Genomic DNA, 13,067 nt, shown 5'->3' with positions numbered 1-13,067 from the left:
TTAATGGCCCTTTAATCAGAAGATGGTGTGAGACCAAAACAGGAAAAATATACCTTGCAGGTTAAGGGCTCTGTTTGTAGTTAAGACAATTAAGAATAAGTTCCTGTTTTTCTTATGTTTGTTTGACCCATCTGCACCGGATGCACTTGATCACGTGTGGGTGGGAGATACGCAGGCAGGAAATATGTCAGGATATATGCCTGTACCTGATTGGACCTAATGGGAAATGTGGTGAATTGTGGGTTTGCCTTTTTATGCCCCTGCAAAAACGTAACTCAAGGCCATTTTCTGGGAATCCAGCGATGGACCTGACCAGAGCCCATCCACCTGGCCAGTATTTAATTAAAGCTTTCTGCAAATTTGGCTTTAAATTGTGGTAGTGGTCTTATTCCCAACCTATGGGATTAACAATGGTTGAACACACTGTGGTACATGCATGCCATGGAATACTACTCAATAATTAAAAACAGAACAAACTATTGATACACATAGTCACCTAGTGAATCACTGGAGAATTGTTTTTAGTGGATAAAAACCAACTCCCCAAAGTTACTTACTGTATCTTCCCATGTACGTGACATTCTTGAAAGGATAAGGTCAAAGAAATGGAGAACAGATAAGGAGCCCCTAGGGGCTATGGAGGAGGTAAGTGGAAGTGTAGGCAGAAGTTTCTGTCTTGCCAGCAGCTCCCAAATAAACACACTGAGGTTTTCATTAATTATAAATGCTCAGCAGATAGCTCAGGCTTGTTACTAGCTAGCTCTTATATTTTAAGTAAACCCATATTTCTTATCTATGCTTTGCCACATGGCCCATGGCTTACCACCACATTTTCTACATGTCCTGCTTTCTCTATGTCTGGCTGATGACTTCTCTGACCCCGCCCTTCTTCTTCCCATCATTCTCAGTTTGGCTCTCCTGCCTAACTTTATCCTGTTCAGCTATTGGCCAGTCAAGCTTCATTACTAAACCAAACACAGCAGCATGTATTCACAGTGTAAAGGAATATTCCCACAGGGAAGGGACATGTATAGCTATGAAAAGTGTGATTTGAGGGGCTGTTATGTTGGGCATGTTAATCCCACCAATCAAGAATAAGACCACTACCACAGTTTAAAGTCAAATTTGAAGCAAACTTTAATTAAATACTGGCCAGGTAGATGGGCTCTGCCTAGGACCATAGTCAGATTCCTGGGAAATGGCCCAGAATCATGTGTGGCAAGGGCTTAAGGAGGAAAACCCATAAGTCATTGCATTTCCCATCAAGTCCAGTCAGGAACAAGATCTTGACTATCTTGACTAACAAGAAATAGATCTTGACTATTTCCTGCCTATGTACCTCCCACCCACATGTGATCGAGCACATTCGGTGTAGTTGGGTCAAACAAACTTGTTTAGGGGAGTGAAAACATGTGGCTTATTATCTCCTATAATTATCTCCTTTAATAGCCTCCAGCATTTCAGGAACTATCTGTCCTTGGGCAAGGGGCTTACAGATCAGAGGCATTTTTGTTTCATGGATCTCTAAGGTGTAGTAATTAACACTTAAAATGTAACTTTGGCTCTCACAGGAACACTTTGTGCTTGACTGTGTAAATGTCCATATCCTGCTTGTACATTTATAAGATGCTGCTGTTGGGAGATGATGAAGTCCAGCACTAGAATGATACAACACACTCTGACTGCCCACTGCCATGGTTCTCCAGGATTCTGGGAAGCTCTGGTGTTCCTTGGCTTCCATCAGCCTCACTCATCTCTGCTCCGTCTTCACACACTATCTGTGTGCCTTTATCTTCAAACTATTCCCTCTTTTTAAGACGCCAGTCACACTGGATGAAGACACACCCTCAGGAACTCACTTCACTTAGTTACTGCGGAAGTGGTCGTATGTCCACACAGGAGCTCAACCTGAGGATTAGGGCTTCAGTAGGAGCTTTGGGGTGACACAGTTCAGCCCACAGGCAGGCCATGCTCAGAAAGGAGCAGTAATGGGAGGGCAGCCCTTGTTCCATGGGACTAAGCTGCACGTATTGGATCAGAGCAGCCCCTCTGAGCTCATGTCCACACCCTGGGTCAGCTGACTCTGAGTCAGCTGACTCTGAGTCACTCCCACTGACACCTTTGAAACATACTTATTGCAACTGTTTCTGTAACTGTTATTTTTGTTCCACAGAAAACTGATTTTATTTTGTACTGTTTCAATCTACAATGTGTATGACCTTGGGAATGTCACTCACCACCAGATATATTTTATGGTGTGAAAATGAGTATGGTACTCTGTTGTTTATTTTAAAACTTAAAATATGATTCCATCATTTCCTCCTTCCCATTCTCCCTCCGACCTCTTCCATGTAGCCCTCTTACTCTCTCTCAAAATCATGATCTCTTTTTCTTTGTTATTGCTAACGTATTTTTGTACACGCGAGCACACACAAATACAAACTGCTCAGTCCATTTAGTGTTACTTGATGTATATGTTCTCGGGGCTGACCATCTGATATTGGTTAACCCATGAGGGGGCTCATCCCTGAGGAGGATTATTTCTCCTGTTACCAGTATTCCATAGTTGCCTGTAGTTCTCTGTCTGTGGGGAGGGTCCAGGGAGAGCTCTCTCTTTTATGGTAGCCCAACTATTGGTGTTAGACTTCTTCAGATCTTGTTTAGGCAACCATATTGTTGAGGGATTGGGGGTGAATTTGCCTGTCATTTTAGGGGACAATCTCATAGTAGATTGCCTGGCCGTTTGACTCTTACAATGTTTCCTCCCTTCTCTGTCATGCTCCTCAAGCCTTAGGCACAGGAGTTATATTGTGATGGATCAACTATGGGGCACCCCATAATCACTGTTCTCTATGTTTTGACTGGTTGTGGTTTTCTGTAACAGTCTCCTTCTGTTGCAAAGAGAAGTTTCTTTGATGAGGGGTGTGTGAATATAGGGATAGATATTTAGGACTAAGTTAGGGTTTGTGCTGGCTTAGTTAAGTGGCAGTATCATGTTCTCCTCCAAGATCCATGACCTCACTATCCTGGGGTAGTTAGCTAGGTTCCAGTACCAGGCATGATTTCCCTTCTCTTGAGTGGGTCTTAAGTCCAATTAGAGAGCTGTTGGATATTGTCAAGATATGAGTGCCACTACTGTACCCTTAGGGTTGTCATGGCGTGCTGCTGCTCATCGTGGTTCATAGGTGTTGCAGCTGGGTAGGACCTCTGGTTGCTGTCTTTCCTTGCACAGCATCTTCCAGTTCTAGGACAGCTAGTCTTCAAGGAAGATCCAGCTCAGATCTCCCAGGTCTTCTATCAGAAATGCATGCTGTCTTCACAGTAGAACTTACCTTCACCCTCTGAGGGGCAACCAAGTGATAGCCTACATTGTTTTGGGAGTCTCTTGGACAGCCCTGAGCAATACTCAAAAGGTGGCTTCTCATGTCTGGTAGCGAGTTTTGTTGGATAGTCTATGACTCTTGGGGTAAGTAACATCAGCCCAAGTGGGATAGCCTGATTATATATATATATATGTGTGTGTGTGTAAAATGTATATTATATATATATATATATAAAACACATACATTATAACTGCTTTTTAATTTAAAAATGTTTCTGTTCCTAAAGACACGGACATGTAGTTAGTGTGCTGTGGGATGGTCTGTATGTCAAATGTGTTGCTCTGATTGGTCAATAAATAAAACACTGATTGGCCATTGGCTAGGCAGGAAGTGTAGGTGGGACAAGGAGGAGAATAAAGCTGGGAAGTGGAAGGCTGAGAGAGAGACACTGCCAGCGGCCCTGATGACAAACAGCATGTGAAGATGCCAGTAAGCCACGGCCATGTGGCAAGGTATAAATTAATGGAAATGGATTAATTTAAGCTGTAAGAACAGTTAGCAAGAAGCCTGCCACGGCCATACAGTTTGTAAGCAATATAAGTCTCTGTGTTTACTTGGTCGGGTCTGAGTGGCTGTGGGACTGGCAGGTGAGAGAGATTTGTCCTGACCATGGGCCAGGCAGGAAAACTCTAGCTACAAATGGTGTCCAACGTGGTGGCAAGAGTTTCCACCTAAAACCTGAGAAAAGATTCTAAAACGGAGATAAAAACAGCTTCCTAATTGTCTCTCTCAAATGAGCAGGCAGCTGCTGGTTTGAGCTACTTGTGGGTTCCTAGCGTGCATGCTCGACCTGCAGTATGGCGGGAATGAGGCCTCTGCAAGTGGCACATTAAGCTGCGTGGTGGATTTAGCCTCTGCTAGTACAAAACAAAAAAAAGAGGTTTCTGGGCTACACGCTGCTTGGATAAAAGCATAGAGACCCACGATAGCAAGAAGCCTGCCACGGCCATACAGTTTGTAAGCAATATAAGTCTCTGTGTTTACTTGGTCGGGTCTGAGCGGCTGTGGGACTGGCAGGTGAGAGAGATTTGTCCTGACTGTGGGCCAGGCAGGAAAACTCTAGCTACAGTAGTGCATTCTCGATAGTCAAGCAAGTCTAAGTGACTTGTCTTTACCCCTTTCTCTAAGTGCTCCAGTTGGGAAGTAGATGGATAAGGATAGGTCAGATCATGAAAAGTCAGGGGCCCTGGAGAGTCAAGAATGAGTCATGGAGTCCTTCCAGGAGATGGAGAGACCAGGGTGCAATGGGTGACTCTGGCCTGAAAACCAGAATCTGCAGGACAAACAAGCAAGAAGTGTTCCAAGCAGAAAGGGGCAAAGGGACAGTGTGTGGTGCCTCCGATGGGAAGGCCTTCCTCTGCAGGTGCCTCTCATGCCCCCTTGAGGATCCCAGACCCAGCATGGATGCCCCCCTCTTCCCGTGTTGTGCCAGCTGCAGAATTGATGCCCAGGCAGGGAGACATGGGCTGGAAAGGACCCAAAGGAAGTGGCCAGGCTCAGAACTTTACATTGACCTCAGCAGCTTTCCCATTTCGGTGAGGATGGAAAATACATAAATCATGACCTCAAAAGCCCTGCCACCTCTCCCAGGACACAGGAAAACATTTATATCGGCCTCAGTAACAAACAAGGTCAAAATTAAACTTGGAATTCTTTAATCTGGGCTTTAGGTAATGTATATACTGGTTGATAAATTAAACCCTTGAAATAATTTTTCCTGCTGGGAAATTATGAAGCTCTTGCTGTTTGGACAAGTAGATTTTTCAAATCAAAGGTTCATATCTTTGGAATAAGTTCAGAATGCCTAGTGAAGAACACTTTTGATTTCTGAGGGGGAAAGGTCACACCATTGCAGGTTTACTCAATTTAAACCTTAATTTTTACTACTCCTTCACATCCAGATGCTCTAAAATAACTGTTTTTTTTTTTCCGTTGGGAATACATGTAGCTCATAGTTACGGGAGTGGAGCGGTTGAGAGTTTCCCCTCTCTAAACAAACAGAACGGAATTGTTGAACAACAAATCGAGAAACTCAGCCAAACGCGTGAACAAAAGCCACGTCAACCCAGGTGAAATTGTAGGTGTTTGTGGCTCTTTTCCCAGCCCTCCTGTGCCTTCCGTGCTCACTGGTCAGTGCTTACACCGTCAGGGGAGAAACAGCCTTCACTTGATTTAGAGTGGAAGTCTGGAAACCCACAGGCAGCAACAAGGGTAAAAACTTACAGATCTGGCCTGGCGGTGCGGTCCCGGTTGAGATGAGTGACGCTGGACTGGACAGAAGCTTCACAGGAAGAGCCTGGAACTGAGGCAGTACGATGGGCTTCTTCAACAACAGTCCATCTGTGCTTGGCTGTCCAGCAGCCTGTGAGCATACGCAGCAAAGGCCCAAGAGGATCTGGAGTTAAAGGAACCAAGAGTCAGAATTGAAAATGGCCCCAATTTTATTATGTTCCCTCCTTCAAGCAAAGACCCACCAGCAACAGACTGTAGCCTCTGACCGGTCACTGAGTGACCATTGAGCCACACAGACAGAGGTGATTCAGTCCCATACTCCCATGTGGTGCTTTGAATAAGAATGGCCCCCACAGGCTCCTATATGAGTGCTTAGTCACCAGGGAGTGGAACTGGTTGATAGGATTAGAAGGATTAGGAGGTGTGGCCTTGTTGTCACTCTGTGTCTGTGTGAGTGTGTGTGTGTGTGTGTGTGTCTAGCTTTGAGGATTCAAAAGCCCATGTCAGGTTCTCTCTGTCTCTTTCGGCCTGCGGACCACGTTGCAGTTCTCAGCTCTGGCTCCAGGGCCATGCTGATAATTGACTAAGTCTCTAAAACCGTAAGCAAGCCGCCAATTAAATGCTTTGTTGTATAAGAGTTGCCATGGTCATGGTGTCTCTTCACTGCAATAGAACAGTGACTAAGACGTCCCACCAAAACCGGGTATAAGTAAGATTGTTTTAAAAAAAATTAAGCAGAATATCAAGAGATACATACCGCAGGGAGATAGATCCTGAAAATCAAGTCACAGCATATATTTATTTATATGGACTGGAGAGATAGCTCAGCAGTTAAGAGCACTTGCTCTTCTAGAGGACCTACATTAGATTCCCAACCCATGTGATTGCCACAGCTGTCTCTAACTCCTGTCGCAGGGGATCCAGTGGGCACCAGGCATGCACGTGGTAAACACAGATACATACAGGCACATATTCATACACATAAAATATAATAAAATAACCATAACTTGGAATACTACAGGTACACACACACACACACACACACACACACACACACACACACACACACACACACACACGGCAGTAATAAGTAAGACTTTCAGAGGAGAAAAAGAAAACAGAGTCCAGACTTCATTCCATATATTTCTGAAGATATCCACATCTTAACAAAAACTGTGAATTATACAAGAAGAGAGCAAACTGTGAGCCTCCCTGGGGAAAGTCCGTAGAAACTGTCTTTGAGTGGTCCAGATGTTGGATTCAGCAAACACTTGAAAGCTGCTATTTGAAATATGTTGAGAAAATTGAAGAAAACCATGTTTAAAGAATTTAAGAAAAATATTATGAAAATGACTCGAGAAGCAGAAATATCAATAAAGAAATGAGATTTTTGAAAAACCACAAGGAAAAGTCTAGAGTTGAAAATTTTCACAGCAAAGAGAAACCCTGATTGCACGGGGTGAGGGGCAGACTTGAAGTATCAGAGTTTGAGTGAGTTTGCAGGTGGATAAACTGTTACCCTATCTAAAAAACAAAGAGAAAATAAAGTAAAGCAAGAGAAGCCTTGGAGCGTGCTGGGCCGATCAACCCCACCGGCTGCAAATGAGCTCAAGAAGAGAGAAAGACAGGAAGAAATGCCAGGACATATTGGCCGAGCACTCCCCTAATTTGAGTGAAAAGCACTCATTTGAGGTTCAAGAACCCAAGGCTGGGCTTTCTCTTTAATCCCAGTGGCCACTGGTGCCCTGGAAACGGGGACATGACCAGTCAGTGAGTGTTTGTGTCACCTCGGCCCACTTAGAAAAACTGATTTTTTTTTTTTTTTAAAGAAATTTGCTGGGGGAAGGGTCTGTAAGCTGAAAAGTTTTTTCTTTTCTGTTTAAAATGGTGTCGGACCATTCTATCACCGCGTATTTAAAACGGCTGCACTCTCATCAGCGACGGTGGAAGACACAGGAAGAGGAACGGCATCTCGAAGTGCCGGAAGAAACAACTGTCCACCAAATAAATTCATAGCCAGCAAAAGTAACCTTCAAACACATTCTCAGATAAAGAAAGAATGAAATATTATATTGCTGACAGTCCTGACTTAACTGCCCCCACCACCACCAAACAATTCTAAAAGAAGTTTTTCAGTGTGACAGTCAGTCTACTGTCACTATAACAGAGCACCGGAGGTGATAACTTACAAGGAGACATGCTGTTGTGATTGGCAGTTTCCTCCGGGCCTGCCATGACCATGGGTCATCACTGGAGCAGAGATTGCTGTGGTACAGCCATGGCAACAGCAATGCAGAGCAATGCGAAGACTGTGTGGTGGTGATGGGACACTATCACTCTCCTTTAGAACTTGGGGACCGCTCGACCCTTCCTGCCCCTCAGCTGCACATGATCCTGGGGAGCTCTGGAGTGGGGGGAGGTTGACTGAAGGGGGTTCCTGCTGATGCAAGAAGACTCAGTGGGTGAACTACTTGCAAGCATGAGGACCTGAGTTCTGAGCCCCGATGTCCACATAAAATCTGGATGTGGCAGCACAAGTCTCCAAGTGTAGCCCTGGTTTGTTGGAGAACTATTGAGCCTGGGGATGCAGAAATGGTGAGCTTCAGGTGCCATGAGAGACCCTGCCTCAAAAACCAAGGTGGGGAGTGATAGAGGAGGATGCCTGTCATCAACCTCTGGCCTCCGCCCATGTATGCAGGCATGAATAAATGCATATGCACATACATGTGCACATACCATACATATGTGCATGCATGCACAGACAAAGAAAAAGACGTAAAAAGTACAAGAAGTGTGCGCTAAAAAGCAGAAAATGTTGTGAGAAAAATCAAAGGCCTGCCAGGCGGTGGTGGCACACACCTTTAATCCCAGCTCTTGGGAGACAGAGTCAGGCAGATCTCTGTGAGTTCAAGGCCAGCCTGGGCTACCAAGTGAGTTCCAGGAAAGGCGCAAAGCTACACAGAGAAACCCTGTCTCGAAAAAACAAAAAACAAAAAACAAAAACAAAATCAAAGGCCTAAATAAGTAGAGAAACATTTTGTCTATGAGGATTTTAAAAGCACTGTTATTAAAATGGTAGTTAGCGGGCAGTGGTGGCAACATACACCTGATCTGGGGGCTGAATCATCAAGATGTGGATTTGAGGTGTGCCACACCAACTCCAGTGTCGTCCGTGTGACATAAACAATTATGTCAATAATAGTGGACGGGAGATACGTGTCCCACAGGACTAAGCTCCCTAGAGGTCCCTGGCAGAGTGCCCGCGTTATGCTTCCTTCTCAAAGAAGATGTACTTCACAGATCATGAGCTCCATGGGCTATGGGTTCTGTATAACTGCTTTTCTGATAATGTTCTAATTAATCTATGAAGCACAGCCAAAATTAATGAATGCTTGGGTTGTGAACTATGGAGGAAAGGGGAAGCTGGACATGGATCTTAATTAGATATAACAGAATGAGCTATTTTTAAAGACCCCAAGCCACTAGATAAAGAAAGTATAAAGGTTCAGGCACTTCTAGGGAATGAACACTCACCCACTAGGAATCCTTTAGGAATCCCAACTAAAGTGATTTATGGCAGAAGACGTTATCTCATAGGAGGCAGATGGTGGCTCCCTCTGTTAAGGAAGTTCAGCATGGGAAACTTAAGGACTACAGCAGAACCCCTTCCCCTTACAGGAGTAAAAGTACAAGAGTCCATATTCCAGCAGGTAAAAAGGTTTTATATTAAAAGAGATATATGATGAAAAACTAAAGAAAGACTTAAAGAGAGTCTACAACATCCAAATTGGCTAAGTGGCTCATGAGAACCAGAAAAGTAGAAATGTATAATAAACTAGAAAGCTGCTGAGATAAGATAAAGGACACAGCTGCAACCGCAAGAAGTCTGTACAAGTCTAGGGACTGTATTAAGTTTAGAAATCACAGACTGCTCTTTGGGTCATAAAGTTCTTGTGGTTGAAGGGATATGTCTAGTGCCGATTAATAATTGTGTGCTTGCTATTTTTTAAAGATAATGTAATTGAATTATTGCCAAGCTCTTGTTGTTCCTAGTATGACTTGATAGTTTTCTTTTCTGTATAGTATATAAACTACTGATTTGCAGAAGTAAAATTGCCGCAGATTCAAACCACTTCTGAGTGTGTTGTCTGTCTGTCATTCGCCGAATCCTTGCCTTCCTGACTACCCAAGCCCTGGTTCTCCTATGGTTGTGGTACCCCCAATGGGCCAGTCCATGGCAGAGGTGAGCATAGGCTACATGGAGGGACCCTGTCTCAAAGCAAAAATGCAGGCATCACTAAAATGTCCTATAGATTTAGCAGAGTCCTAATCAAAATCCTAACAGGGTTTCTTGATTCTACTGACAACCCAATCCCAAATGCACATGAAGTGCAAAGGACCTACAATAATAGTTAAAGTGCTTTGTGAGAAGGAAATCAAATTGGAAGACTCTTTGTAGGTACTCAAGCACTACAGCTGGATGCAGTGGCTCCCATTTGTAATCACAGCACTTGGGAGGCAAAGGCAGGAGGAGCGTTTTAAGTGGAAGGCCAGACTGGTCTAAGTTCCTTCCCTCATAAAAACAGAACAAAATTAACTCCAAAGCTGTAGTAATTGAGACAGTGGGGATGTGAATGGAAAGACAGCCATATAGCTCAATGGAGCATACAGATCATGCATACAGGTAAGCATACTGGCCAGTTGACAAGTCTGAAATTGGAATGGCAAGATGGCTGAGCACTTGACATCAGGCTGAGTTCAAACCTTGGGCTCCCATGGTGGAAGGAGAGAGCTGACTCCCAAAACTTGTTCTCAGACTTCACTCTTGTGCTGTGATATGTGCATGCCCCCAGTCTCTCTCTCACATGCACAGTTAATTTTTTTAATTAAGAAAGAAATTAACGTGTATATTTATCATCAATTAATTTTTAACAAAGACGATGAGGTAGTTCAGTTGATAAAGATTAGCCTTCCACAAATCTTGCTGGGAAAATGAAAATTGAATATCCTTAAGTTGGAAAAATTCAATTAGACCCTTCAAGATATATATGAATATTGACCCTAAATGTGCCAAGGGCTTAACAGTAAAAATTGTGAAACATCTAGGAGAAAACACTGCAGAAAAATCTTTGCAATTTGGGATTGGGTATAGAATTCTTCAATAGCATTTGAAAAGCACATCATAGTACAAGCATAAATAAATAAAAAATTAAATAAATAAATCCAAGATTTAAACTTTTGCTTTTCAGTCGATCAGTTCAAGAAAGGATCTGGAGATGTAGCCTAGTTAACTAGTAGAGAGTCTTTTTTTTTTTTTTTTTTTTGGTTTTTCGAGACAGGGTTTCTCTGTGTAGCTTTGCGCCTTTCCTGGAACTCGCTTTGGAGACCAGGCTGGCCTCGAACTCACAGAGATCCGCCTGGCTCTGCCTCCCGAGTGCTGGGATTAAAGGCGTGCGCCACCACCGCCCGGCTGTAGAGAGTCTTTGTAGCATGAACAAGACCCTGAGTTTAATCCCTAGTGTACATAAACCAGGCATGGTGGTTCATGCCTATAAGCAAAACACTGGGAAGGTAGAAACAGGAAGATCTGAATTTCAAGATCATCCTCATCCTGAGCTACAGGAGACTGAAAAGAAAACAAATAAACAAGCAAGCAAACAAAAAATATATGAAGGCAAACTACAAACTATGAGAGATATTTATAAACTTCGTGCAACAATGAGAAATATTTATAAATCTATGTCATAAGGGATTTGTACCCAAAATATATAAAGATCTGGAGAGCTGCCTCAGTAATTAAGAGCAGTTACTGCTCTTGCAGAGGATCTAAGTTTGGTTCCCAGCATCCACAAGATGGCTCACAACTGCCTGTAAACCCAGCTACAGGGGATCAATACCTTCTTCCGGCCTGCACACACTGAATGCACATGGTACACATGTATGTACGAAGGCACACACTCATACACATCTTTTTTAAAAAAGATCTCTTACAACTTAACAGTTTGTAAGTCAAATAGCTCAATCTGAGAATAAGCCAATGCTTTTCACAGGAGTTTCACTGATGGTGATATTCAAATGACTAGAGAAGTGCGTGGCAACATACTTCTGACAAGTCTGAATGTTCAGAACATCTAGAGGTTGGCTCAATAGGTGGTGGGAGTTGGGTTAGGGTTGTCTTGCTATCCTAGAATCTGTGATGCCTCAGTCAAATCTCTGAGCAGCCAATGGGTGTAGGAACAGCATTAGTGGACTGCATTCACTGCTGGTAGCCATGGCGTTCTGTCTTTTTCAGAGCATATGGTCACCGTGTCATTGGAACCTCATTCACAGAGTGGATAAACTTGTTCTCAAGACCGCCCTTTCCTGGCCACCTGACTGCCTCTTTACATCCCTCTCCTAGCCTAACCATACCCCGAGTGGCAGTGGTCCAGCCCTTTGCCTGCCATTCCTGGTAAATTGAGTTGTACCCGGTTGGAACTGAATATTTCCATTCTTCTGATCTAGTTCTGTGAAATGAAAAGCTGTGTCCTGTCACCCTGTCATGACTTATAAATGAAAGAAAAGAGAGAGAAGTGAAAACGTTTTCCACGACATTTACGAGCAGTCCATAGCTGGGACTCGTAAAAGGCAGCGCACAGCCACAGGAGCCAAGAATGAGAGGGAAATGTGGTTTTCTGAGCTTTGCTGAACAGGAGGAATTTCTCTTGTGGAGCAACTTGCTTGGAACTAGAGAGAGGCGCAGCTGAGACATGTGATTCTCATTACCAGCTACAGCCTTTCAGACAGGACACAAATAATTGGACACATTTCTATTTTAATTGTTATTCTTCAGCTTTTAAAGAAATGACCAGTGGAAACCTGCAAGCCACTACAAAGCTCCATTTCAGAGTCCCTGGATTTTGGCCTGGCGTTGGTCTCCTTCAGCAGGGCCATGGTCACAAGCCACAATTTCTGCTTGTGGTTACAGTCCTAAAAATTTCACCCAAACAAAGATGAACCCATCAATCTTTCTGTGTGTCTCTGGCCTTTCCATTTCTCTCCTTGCCTGTTACATTTACCCTTTTAGGGAACTTAGAAACTTTTATATTTCCCCAACCTCTCCCCAAATAAGAAAACAGGGACAGGAGCCTCCTGATGAATGAGGGTAGAGAGTACAGAGCACACACAGTATTCCCTTTTTGTGACTGTTCAGTGTCCAGAATGGCTCTCCATCCTGTCTAGAGTTCCAGGCTCAGCATCAAATCAGGACACAGGGCCCAGTGAAGCCCAACAGCAAAGCTGAGACCCTACAGCTGAACTTCACTGGATTCCAGTCTCTTCCTTTCTTCCTGTCAGTGGCAACAAGGATCAGGCACAGTTCCTCATGTCAATCACAGCAGCCTAGGGCATCCCTTTGGTTTCTAGGAACTGTGACTCAGGTAAGACCATATCCTTGGCTTCAACGTAGCAAAG

This window comes from Peromyscus californicus, unplaced genomic scaffold (assembly GCF_007827085.1).
Source record: "Peromyscus californicus insignis strain IS unplaced genomic scaffold, ASM782708v3 Scaffold_17__1_contigs__length_78620276, whole genome shotgun sequence".
In the NCBI taxonomy this organism is placed as follows: Eukaryota; Metazoa; Chordata; class Mammalia; order Rodentia; family Cricetidae; genus Peromyscus; species Peromyscus californicus.
Note: the sequence above shows the minus strand (reverse complement) of the source record.